Source organism: Meriones unguiculatus, chromosome 1 (assembly GCF_030254825.1).
Source record: "Meriones unguiculatus strain TT.TT164.6M chromosome 1, Bangor_MerUng_6.1, whole genome shotgun sequence".
Taxonomy (NCBI): domain Eukaryota; kingdom Metazoa; phylum Chordata; class Mammalia; order Rodentia; family Muridae; genus Meriones; species Meriones unguiculatus.
This window is the reverse complement of record NC_083349.1, coordinates 73,668,459-73,678,143: the sequence shown is the minus strand read 5'-3', so window position 1 is coordinate 73,678,143 and position 9,685 is coordinate 73,668,459. Positions and strand designations below refer to the sequence as shown.

The window sequence follows — 9,685 nt, the reverse complement described above, 5'->3', positions numbered from 1 at the left end:
GATTGTCTCTCTCGTTGACTGAAATAAGCTGCTCCTTCCTGAGATCCCATACTGAGCCCAGAGAGAAACCATCTATAACATGAATGACTTAATAGATTCTCTGTGACTTCTTTCACAGCCAGTACTAAAAGTTCCTTGGGCATCTTGAGACAAGCACCTCAGGGTTCCCATAATGCTCTGGGAGACGTCAGAACTCTCCAGCCTATGGCCCCAGCAGAGGTCTGTGGTTTTCCTGCCTGTGGAGATTGGGCTGGCAGATCAAAGGCAGCGGGGACTGTGGTGGAGATTGCCAGCAGCCGGCGCTATCAGGGCCTCAGCATCAGCAGAATTGATAATTCAGAATTAAGTGAGTTAATGATTGACGTCTACTCATAAAATCTGACCTGCCTCCTCACCTCCCGCAAACAGTGCCTTTCCTAATGCCCCCGCTGCAAGGAATATGGCAAATAGAAGTTCAGTCCTTCTTGCCCTGCCCAGCCCTGCTCAGGCCTCAGCCAGACTTCACAGCTCCCCACAGATGACTGTTACATGTCTTAGCACCTTGGTTCCCTTTCAGAGCCAGAAGCTCACAAATCTGACCGACGGGAAAAGCCTGGTGCAACCTTGCAGGTTGGTGATTTGGCAGGGAGGTGGGGCACGTGTAGAGAAGCGTCTCCAGTGGTCTAGCAAATAGCCACCTGGGTCCACATGTTCCCTGGCTGTCCGAATTTTGGAAAAGAACCCTTTATGTTAAGGAGAAAGGCAGGCAGGGCAATTTCCCCTTTCTGCTCAGAAGCTGAGGGAGTGGGGACCGCAGGAGGAAGGAGTCCACCCTCTCAGATGACTCAATCTGCAGGAGAAAGTCTCTCATGAAGACAGCCAGAACTCCAGGACTTCTAGCTCTCCAGGCACTGACAGCTCAGCAACAGGGTCCTCTGAAGTTTGGCCCGGGCTTGGGATGGCCACTGGCCTGAGCCAGTCCTTGGCATCCCTGCCTCATCTTCTGGTCAATAGGGGTGGTCTCCTCAGCAATGGTGGCCTTTCATGCCGTGAGATCTACCTGAAGCCCCTGCTGGCGCCCTGGGGCAGTGCCCAGCCCATGTCACTCCCTCTCAATGGGCAGCTGCATTCATTCTCGATGATTGTGATGCACAGGTCACTTGTAATCACCCAGGAATGCTCTCCTCTTGCTTGTCTTCAGCCTTTCTAGAAAATGGGCAGAGGACAAAGGAGAGCTGGGACCCATTTCCTTGCCACACCAGGCCTGAGGGACAGCAGGATGGTCCTCTCCAGAGCTCTGCACACTGGCTGGCTCCTGGCCAGGATGGGATGGCACGAATGTGGGAGGCCAAAGGAACACAGATGGCAGGGAGCGGAAGGCCACCTCCAGCTCCCCCCCCCCAGGGTCCTTGAGCTCAACTTGCCTTCTGGGACCACATATTAATAAAACAATGGAATTTTTATTTCTTTTTCTCATAAATTACATAATTTAAACCTTAAAACACCTTTAATGAACAGTGAGTGGGCATGTGACACTTAATAAAGCGGGCTCCGTTCAGTTTCTGCTTGACAGGCTACCAGCCGTGAATGTGCCTTGGGAGTAAATGATTAAGAGGCGGAGGCCTTTCCCGGGCTCTACTATTAAACACTTCAAAGCTTTCCCAAGCCAGAAAAAATGGAAAGCAAATGTGTCCACTGCCTCTCAAATGCCTCGAATGTTTTAGCAGGTGCAAGCAATGAAACCTTCCATGGCGACGGCAGTTTGGGGTCTGCAAAGTGCACCCAACTGGATTCTGGTAATTCTGGGCCAGCTTCATAAAAAATTCATGGTTTGCACTGAGGGGAGATGGTCGTCTTCAGAGCCCATCTGCATATGTGGCTCAGAAGGAAAATATCACAGGGTCCTCAGGGTCAGAGTTCAGCTAAACCTCTGGGTTCTGTCTGAAATGGCCAGCCTCATTTATGCTGGAAGACAAGGAGTGGGTTTTTGTTTTTTTGTTTTGTTTTGTTTTGTTTTGTTTTGTTTTGTTTTGTTTTGTTTTGGTTTGGTCTAGACTTTCTTGTGTGTGTGGGAGGAGATTATGCATGACCCTGTGCGTCCTCACATGTTGAGGGCTACATGTATGTGAAGGCCAAAGAGAAAACTTCAGCTGCTGTTCCGTTCCTTCCTTACGTGCTTTGAGGCCGGGTCTCTCATTGACTTGGTGCTTACCACATAGGATAGGCTGGCTGACCAGTGAGCATTTTCACGAGGGCAGGACCTCATGCTTACAGTCAAGTGACTTACCAACCAAGCTATCAGCCAAGCCTGGATTTTCTAAACGCACCTTCATATGCAGGCCAAAGCCCTGCTCTTTCATCACTTTGGGGACAGGCAGGCAATTGGGACTCAGGTGCATTTTTTGTGAGCCAGGAGCACAGAGTGAAAACCAGCATATTCATCACACATACACATGCACACACGGCATGAAATTATCCTCACTCACTTTTTATTGATAGGACTGGGTGATAGATAGTCTGAGTTTCTCGAGAGTTTAAGTGAACATCCCAGAAGCACTGAGATCACATTGCAGAGTTCAGTATTTGTTCTTGATTTTCCTTAGTATTCCTTTAGGAAAACAGAATGACAAGTTAGCCTTCTGCAGCTTTCCCTTTAACTTCTGTTGCAGTTTAGTTTTATAAGCTATAGTCACCTCTCACGTAGACATATAATATTTTATAGTTTATAGTGGACATTCTGAGACGCTGACTCCGCAGATGCAGATGAAGCCATAAGGGGAAATGTCCGGTCGTGAGCAAATGATATGTCTGCAGCTCTTTTGTTAGAATGGGACCTTTGGGTCTCGAGGGCACCCATCTGTGAAATGGGTACAGACAGACTCCATCTGCCTTCTGGCACTCACACGGGTGAGCTCAGTTCTCAGAACTCACTGGCCCCATCTCTTCCCACGTTTTCTTTCTTAGTCATGCAGGAACGCAAAGCTGTTGCATATCATCTCGAGGATCTGGCAGGCACCTGCTTAGGAGACCTCAATTTTTATTCTTCCCCTGTCCTAACGAGCAAGGTAATGAGGAGGCATTCCAAGAGTCAGTGAAGGAGAACCCTTCATTCTTTCCTCGGGGAATAACTGAGCAGCGATTGCGATCAGAGACCATTCTGATTTCCAAGCAACACAATGGCCTGCCTCCTCCTTGACAACAGCCTCTGCCCAAGGCTGTACTCCCCCAGTTCAGGGAGGTTCCAGAGTGCTCAGAATTGGGGAGTATCTCACAAGCTCTTCCCCATCTGGTGGGAGGGGCAAGACAATCACAGAACTTGAGTTCAGATGCTAAAAACCATGTTAGGAATTATGTATTAATACGTATGTGAAAAAGGAATTTTCAGGATGTTTATCACAGCATCATTTATGAGACAAGGAAGTACAAAACATTTTTCAGAACAGTAATGAAAGCCTTTGGCCAACCTCTAAGTAAGTGACAACGTAGGATGCAACACGAAGTGAGCATACGGCCATGCTATACATCTGATATAACCTTTCCGGAAGTATATGTTGGTTTGTTTTAAATGAGCCAAAGCTGGGCTAGAGACATGGGTCAGCGGATTAGGAGTTCAGTTCCCAGTACTCATGATGGTGGTTCATGAGCATCGGTACCTACAGCTCCAGGGGGCTCCAGCACCTCTGAGTTCAGTGGATGCCCGCATTCACGTGTGGATGCCCGCATCCAGACACACAAACACAGGTACACATTAATTTCTAAAATAATTCTTTAAAAACGAACCAAAGCTTTCATGTGTTTATTCATTGCCTCCTAAGGACTCTTCCACGGCATCCCAAGGTTCATGGCCACATTCCTTAACTGCTGCAGCCACCCACACTACCGGGTTTCCCTTCTTGGACAGCTTTGCATGAGCCTGTCCCTAGCTTCTTCTGCTCAACCTTACCCTAAGCAGTTTGGTGTCCAGCATGACAAGGCCTCCACCAGCCTGTGCTCAGAGGCTCCTCACAGTCGAATGCAAGCACACGGGACAGACTTGGTGCAATTCCAGATGCTCCGTCTCACTCATCAGCTCATGATTCTATCAGTTTAACACAACGTTAGATTTGCTACCTGGAGCTCACACATATTTTCCACACACAGCAACATTATTTCATTCATAGACAATATAAGTGATGTATGCATAGTTTGAAAGTCTGTAGGACCATAACACAAGTCTGTAAATAATGTTTACTTCTCAGGAATGTGATTGGAGACTTAATATTTTTTCATTTCTAATTTACCTTTATTTCTTCATTTCTGATTTCTCTGTAGGAAATGTAAATGGATTTTGTTGCATTATAATGTTTTCAGTTGGAAACATTATAATGTTTTCAGAACCTTTGAGTTTTATATCTGGGAATGGCCTCTGAGGATGTCTGATGGAAGAGCTTTTGTTTCCACACAAGGAAACAGGAGTGAGGAGCTGGCACATGAGTGGCAGAGCCCTGCACTTCCTGCATTCTGTGACCTGAGACACGGAGCAGGGACTTGCTGTCGAGCTGGCTGTGTACGGCCACTTCCTGAATACTGTCACCGGACTCAAAAGCCAGTGGCCTCCGACTGCATCTCTCTTCACCCCCTTACTCAAGGGTTACAGCATGCAGGGTTGAGGCCAGGGCTGCAGGGCAGATTTCAGTATGTTCTTCCCCAACTTCCGCTGCTGCTTCCCTGCCGGGCCACGTGCTAGAGTCTTCATCCTCAAACAGGTAGCATCCCCAAGTGACGTCCCCTCAAAATGGATGTGTACATGAATTTGCCCTATCTGTCCTCTGGGCTCCTCAGGCTCTTCTGACAGACATAGCAAGAAGGTGCCATCCGAGAACCAGAAAGGAGACTCTCTGGACTGACTGCTGACATCTTGACTGTGGGTTTCACAGCTTCCGAAACTGCGAGAAAGAAATGTGTCACAGCAGCCCAGGGAATAAGAATGGCTGCGGTGTGGACAGGTGTTGGAACCCTGCCTGTCCCCTGGGCTCATTCTGGTTCAGCTATGCGGTTAACGAACAGCCTTGCCAAGGCCTGGGTAGAGATTGTACCGGCCTGTTTGAAGCAGAGTTTGCCTTGGTGCAGGTTATTTCCTAAGTCCCCAGGCCTGTAGCCTGCCCCTCTAATCTGCATGGCTCATTCATTTGTTGCTGTTAACTCGGGAAGTGGCTTCTTTGCTCCACTGCAGCCGTTTCTCCATCAAGGAAGGAGGGAATCTGCATTCCAAAAGACCATGTTGAGGGACACGAGCATGTGAGTGGAGTGGAGGTAAAGGTGACTTCCTGCCAAGGAGGCCCAGAGGACAAATACAGGTGGTTTTACCAATGCTCCCCTCCTCTAGGGGTATAAGGCTTCACACTCACATTGGCCCCTGCTGCAGACCCTGGAGATGGCAGCCCGCACCATGCCTAAGGGTCCAGTGAATGTCTTCCAGCCTTTGTGTGTAGGTGTGGCCTTTGGGGGATGTTTCCTTTCCTGAGATAGCGTTCATGCAGCCCCTTTTGACTCACGCTACTCCTGTTTCTACCTCACAGGTCTGGGATTACAGACTGCAAATCCACATGGGTGTGTTCAGTGCTTGGGCTTGAACTCAGGACTTACAGCATGCTAGGTGAGCCTTCTCCCAACTGAGCCATACCCCGTATCACTCTGGAGCAGTCTGAGTAGTTGTGGGTCCCACTGACCTTACAAATACCACGGCGATGCTTGCAGACATTGACGAGCAAAGGTCAAAAAGTTCTACTGCAGGCCATGCCCCAACGTCAGACGGCCCCAAAACTTGTGTTTTGTGACATTTTCTTTCAACCCTCAATGGTCCCAGAGTCTATGAATTTTCACTGTAAGGAAGCACTGTTGCCTCATGACAAGCATTGCAGGTAAACATGTCAGGACAGTTGGCCACGTGTGTTTGTTATAGCTAAAAATAAACCCACAGGATAAAATGATTGCTCAGTGGGCAATCATTCAAAAGAGTTTAATTTCTTGCCACTGTAAGAGCCTTGGTATTTGACTCAAAAATGTCCCTGGCCCACTGGCAGAAGGGATAGGAAGATGCAATAAGCATGAATCAAATGTGAATGGTGACATGTGTTTCTGTCTGCACATTGGCTCTTTATGATGTGGACACAGACTGAGGGACAGAAAATGTAGCAAGTTGCCAGCGTGAGTTACAGGTAGAGATCATGAAGGGAAGTAAGGGTTTTACTTACTTATCTTTCAAAGCCCGTGCTTAAACACAGCCCCTGTGTGAGGAGATCTTCCTTAGAAAGGCTGAGTGTGGGAAACAAGGAAGGAGGGGTGGTGCGGTTGGGCTGCTTGGCTTGCAGAACCATCACATCCACACCCAAAGCGAGGTGGCCGGGGAGAAATGTAGAAGGTGGGATGCACGTGAGATGCAGTAAGTGAGATGCCTAAGACTGCGCCGGGTGACAGCCGCCTGCGAAGCCACAGCAGGGCCGGAGACCCAGGTGGACAAGCGCCTTGGAGCCACTCAGATTTCCCTCTGCGCTTCTCTCCCTGTCTTGGGCCATGCTTTGAGACCTTCTCTGTTTTTCATTTGCCGCAAAGTATCAAGTTGACACTGGTTTTGTGCTGCACTGTTCCTGTTCTCTGGTGGTTTTCAGGGAAGCACCAGTGATCTCTGTTCTCGAGCAGGTGGCCTTGCGGGCCCGGCCTTGAGCTTACAGACAGCGGCTTTTCATGGCTCCTCTGAGCAGCTGGGCGCTGCTTCCTGCGAGCTGGTGAAGGGCTGCAGGTGTCTCCTGTCAGGCCTGGATGTGCGATGGGTGGAAAAGCATTCCACTTCACACCCAGGGAAGACAATACGCCCTTTGGGGTCTTTGGGGAGTCAGAAAAGGCCAGCATGGCCTGCCCTATGCCACCTGGAATCAAATAGTGGGTCCCACCAGGTCTTGTTTCTGAGAGTGGCCCAGACAGAGGTGCCATTTTCTGAGGAGGCAGAACAAGCAACGTCCCTCACGTGTGCAGGGTTTGGTCAGAAGCAGCCAGCCTTGGTTGTTTCACTGTGGTGCGGGCAGAGCAGGCATGGCAATGGGTAAAATGAAGGGTTCCTTTTTTGTTCTCAGGGTCCAGGACATTCTCATGCAGAGGGGGAAGGCTGACAGATATGACAAAGGCTGACTCAGAGCCTCACAACTATTGCCCACGAAAGAAAGTACCAGGCTCACACAGGACACTCTCACAGGAAGTAGGAAGTTGTCACAGGAAGTACCAGCCTCTTACAGAAAATGCCAGTCATGCTAAGCTAGGCTTGAAAGTTAAAACCATGTACAGGCCCCAGAATGAACAGGCAGCCCTCCACTGCTGTGGAGTAAGTAAGCATATAGCCAGCAAAAGCTTAGTTGAAAAACACTATGTAGTATCACTATATTTGACCATGAGAACTATGATTATGTAGAAATGTAGAGGTCTAGGAAGTCAGAAGAGAACAGACTGGAGTCAGTCTGCAAGGAAAATAGTGACTGTGGTCATCTGTCTCCTGACCACATCCCCTCCTTCCTTCCCTGCCTCCTTCCTTCCTTCCTTCTCTCCCTCCGTCCCTCCTCCCCTCCTTCCTTCCCTCCTTCCTTTCTTCCTTTCCTCCCTCCCTCCTTCCTTCCCTCCCTTCTTCCTTCCTTCCCTCTCTCCCTCCCTCCCTCTGTCCTTCCCTCCATCCCTCCCTTCATCCTTCTAATCATGACTCACCTCGTCTATGATTTTCTAGGAAGCCCAGGTGGGCCTCAGTCCCATGATTGTCTTCTTCACCACCCTGGTGCTGAGGTCACAGATGTGTACTGCCACACCCAGACAGGAGGCAGACTTTTAAGGCTTTGCAGAAAGCGCAGGTTCTCCCCAATCAGATCTTTGCTGCTATATATAACATTTCCTCAAGACAGCTGTCCTTAGATCTAACCTTAGTCCCTCCTGCTTCATTTAAAACAGAACAAAACAAGGCCTTCGTTATCACTTGTGAAAATAAGCTTGGCTAGGCTCATGCCTGTGAAACCCTCTACAGACCTGTCCGAGGTTAGTTATTAAGTCTTTCTTCATTTCTCCATCTCTTATGCTCCAGCCTCCCCCACACACAAAGTACAAAATACAGTCCAGCTTGGGAACACTGCCATGTGACTTGTCACCCCCACTCTGGCCTCTTTCCAGGACCTCTTATTGTCCAAACAGGGTGTTCAAAGGAAGGGCCTGTCTACCGTAGGCTGGGCAGAGCGATGGTCTCTGTCTTATAGTGTCCTCCCATGCTTTCCCCCGCAGTGCTGGCTCTGCTGCTGAGAGCACTTACGCTGGGTTCTCCGGGAAGCCCGAGTCGGGGACTGCCTCAGTTTCTCTCCTTCACAGGGCCTCCCAGACTGCCTCCGGTAGCACAGAATGCTGTATTCACCTGGCTTTCCCACAGGCATTATCCACTGCTGCCAAGTACCAGTTCAGCTGCCACTGGGACATCTGCAGCCCAGAGAGGCTACCCTGATGACTCAGGAGGGCCCCAGGGCAGGCCGCCTCACCAGGCTGCCTCTCTCCCGCGGGACCTGACAACGCTGGCTGTAACATCAGGCTGAGGTGCCGGGGTAGCTAGCTGGAAGAGTGTGAGAGGAGCCCTGGATTCCATTCTCAGCCCAGCATAACCTGGGCATGATAGCACACCTGTCATCTCAGCTTCAGGAAGCAGGGAGTCAGGAGTTTACAGGCATGGAGGGTGCCCAGCAGGTTTGGGGCCAGCCTGGGCCACAGAAAACACTGTGGTGGAATAGGTTAGTCCTGTTCAGACACAGAGTCGCTGGTTCAGGGTGCAAATGCACGCGCACACACATGCACTTATTGTTACATTAAAAAACAAATTTAGAACACATTTATGGAGTTAACAGACTGTGAGAGCTTTTTAATAAAATTAATTTGTAAAGGATTTTAAATGTTAACAAATGACCGGTGAGAGTTTCATAATAGACTTAAGAACCTCATTAGGTGCCCTGTGTGGCTTTCTCATTAACTCCTGCTTGGACGTCCAGCTGTGTGAAGCGGAGTTCTTGGGAACAGCCACATCTACGTCCGGCTCGGAACCTGCCCTTTCACCCGCCCCAGATGATGCAGAGCCAGCCCTCAGCTTCTGCGCCAAAGCTCCCAGGAGAAAACCTGTTCCTCCCCATCCACCCTCTGCGCATCCACCGGTCCATTCGTACTTCACTCGTTTACACTCACTGGGCACCCAGTGCGTGCTAGGCACTTGCTTCCTGTTGTGACTGTTGTTTTCCCAGAAGGAGAGCACAAGCAGTAGCCCGGGAGTCCCCAGCAAGGCTGCCTGGTGGCCAGTGGCTACCATTCCTTCCTGCTAGTGCACAGAAAATTCTATAAGACGCCTCTATGCTTCTCAGAGCTGTGAGCAACGAGGCCCTCAACCCTTGGCTGATGCGTGTGCCGACCATCATTGTCATGCACATTGAGCCTACCTCGGAGGTCACCACACACAGCTCTGCCCATCGAAGGCATGTCAGATTCCTCTGCCTTTTTCTGCTTCGAACTATCTCCAACGCTGGGCATCCTACTGAGCTCACCGCAAGAGCAGTGTGTAATCTGGAGGAACAGGAGGAGGCCCGGGCTGGAGAGGGCAGCCTTTCAGCTGGCGAGCTGTGTCAGGCAGTGTGCGGGCTTCCTCAGGACTCCGCAGCGCGGGTCCCGG

At 50.0% G+C, this 9,685-nt stretch overlaps 2 long non-coding RNA genes across 2 annotated transcripts; one reads left to right on the top strand and one right to left on the bottom strand.

The window, feature by feature from the left end:
* Nucleotides 1–328: 328 nt before the first annotated feature.
* LOC132656771 (uncharacterized) lies at nt 329–1,442 on the top strand. Its single transcript, XR_009594460.1, has 2 exons — nt 329–609; nt 1,181–1,442. It is a non-coding gene; the product is annotated as an uncharacterized LOC132656771 (long non-coding RNA).
* Nucleotides 1,443–2,446: 1,004 nt separating this feature from the next.
* On the bottom strand, nt 2,447–7,958 carry LOC132656773 (uncharacterized). The gene is made up of 2 exons (XR_009594463.1): nt 7,708–7,958; nt 2,447–4,904 (listed from the first exon to the last, which is right to left on the bottom strand). It is a non-coding gene; the product is annotated as an uncharacterized LOC132656773 (long non-coding RNA).
* Nucleotides 7,959–9,685: the final 1,727 nt, after the last annotated feature.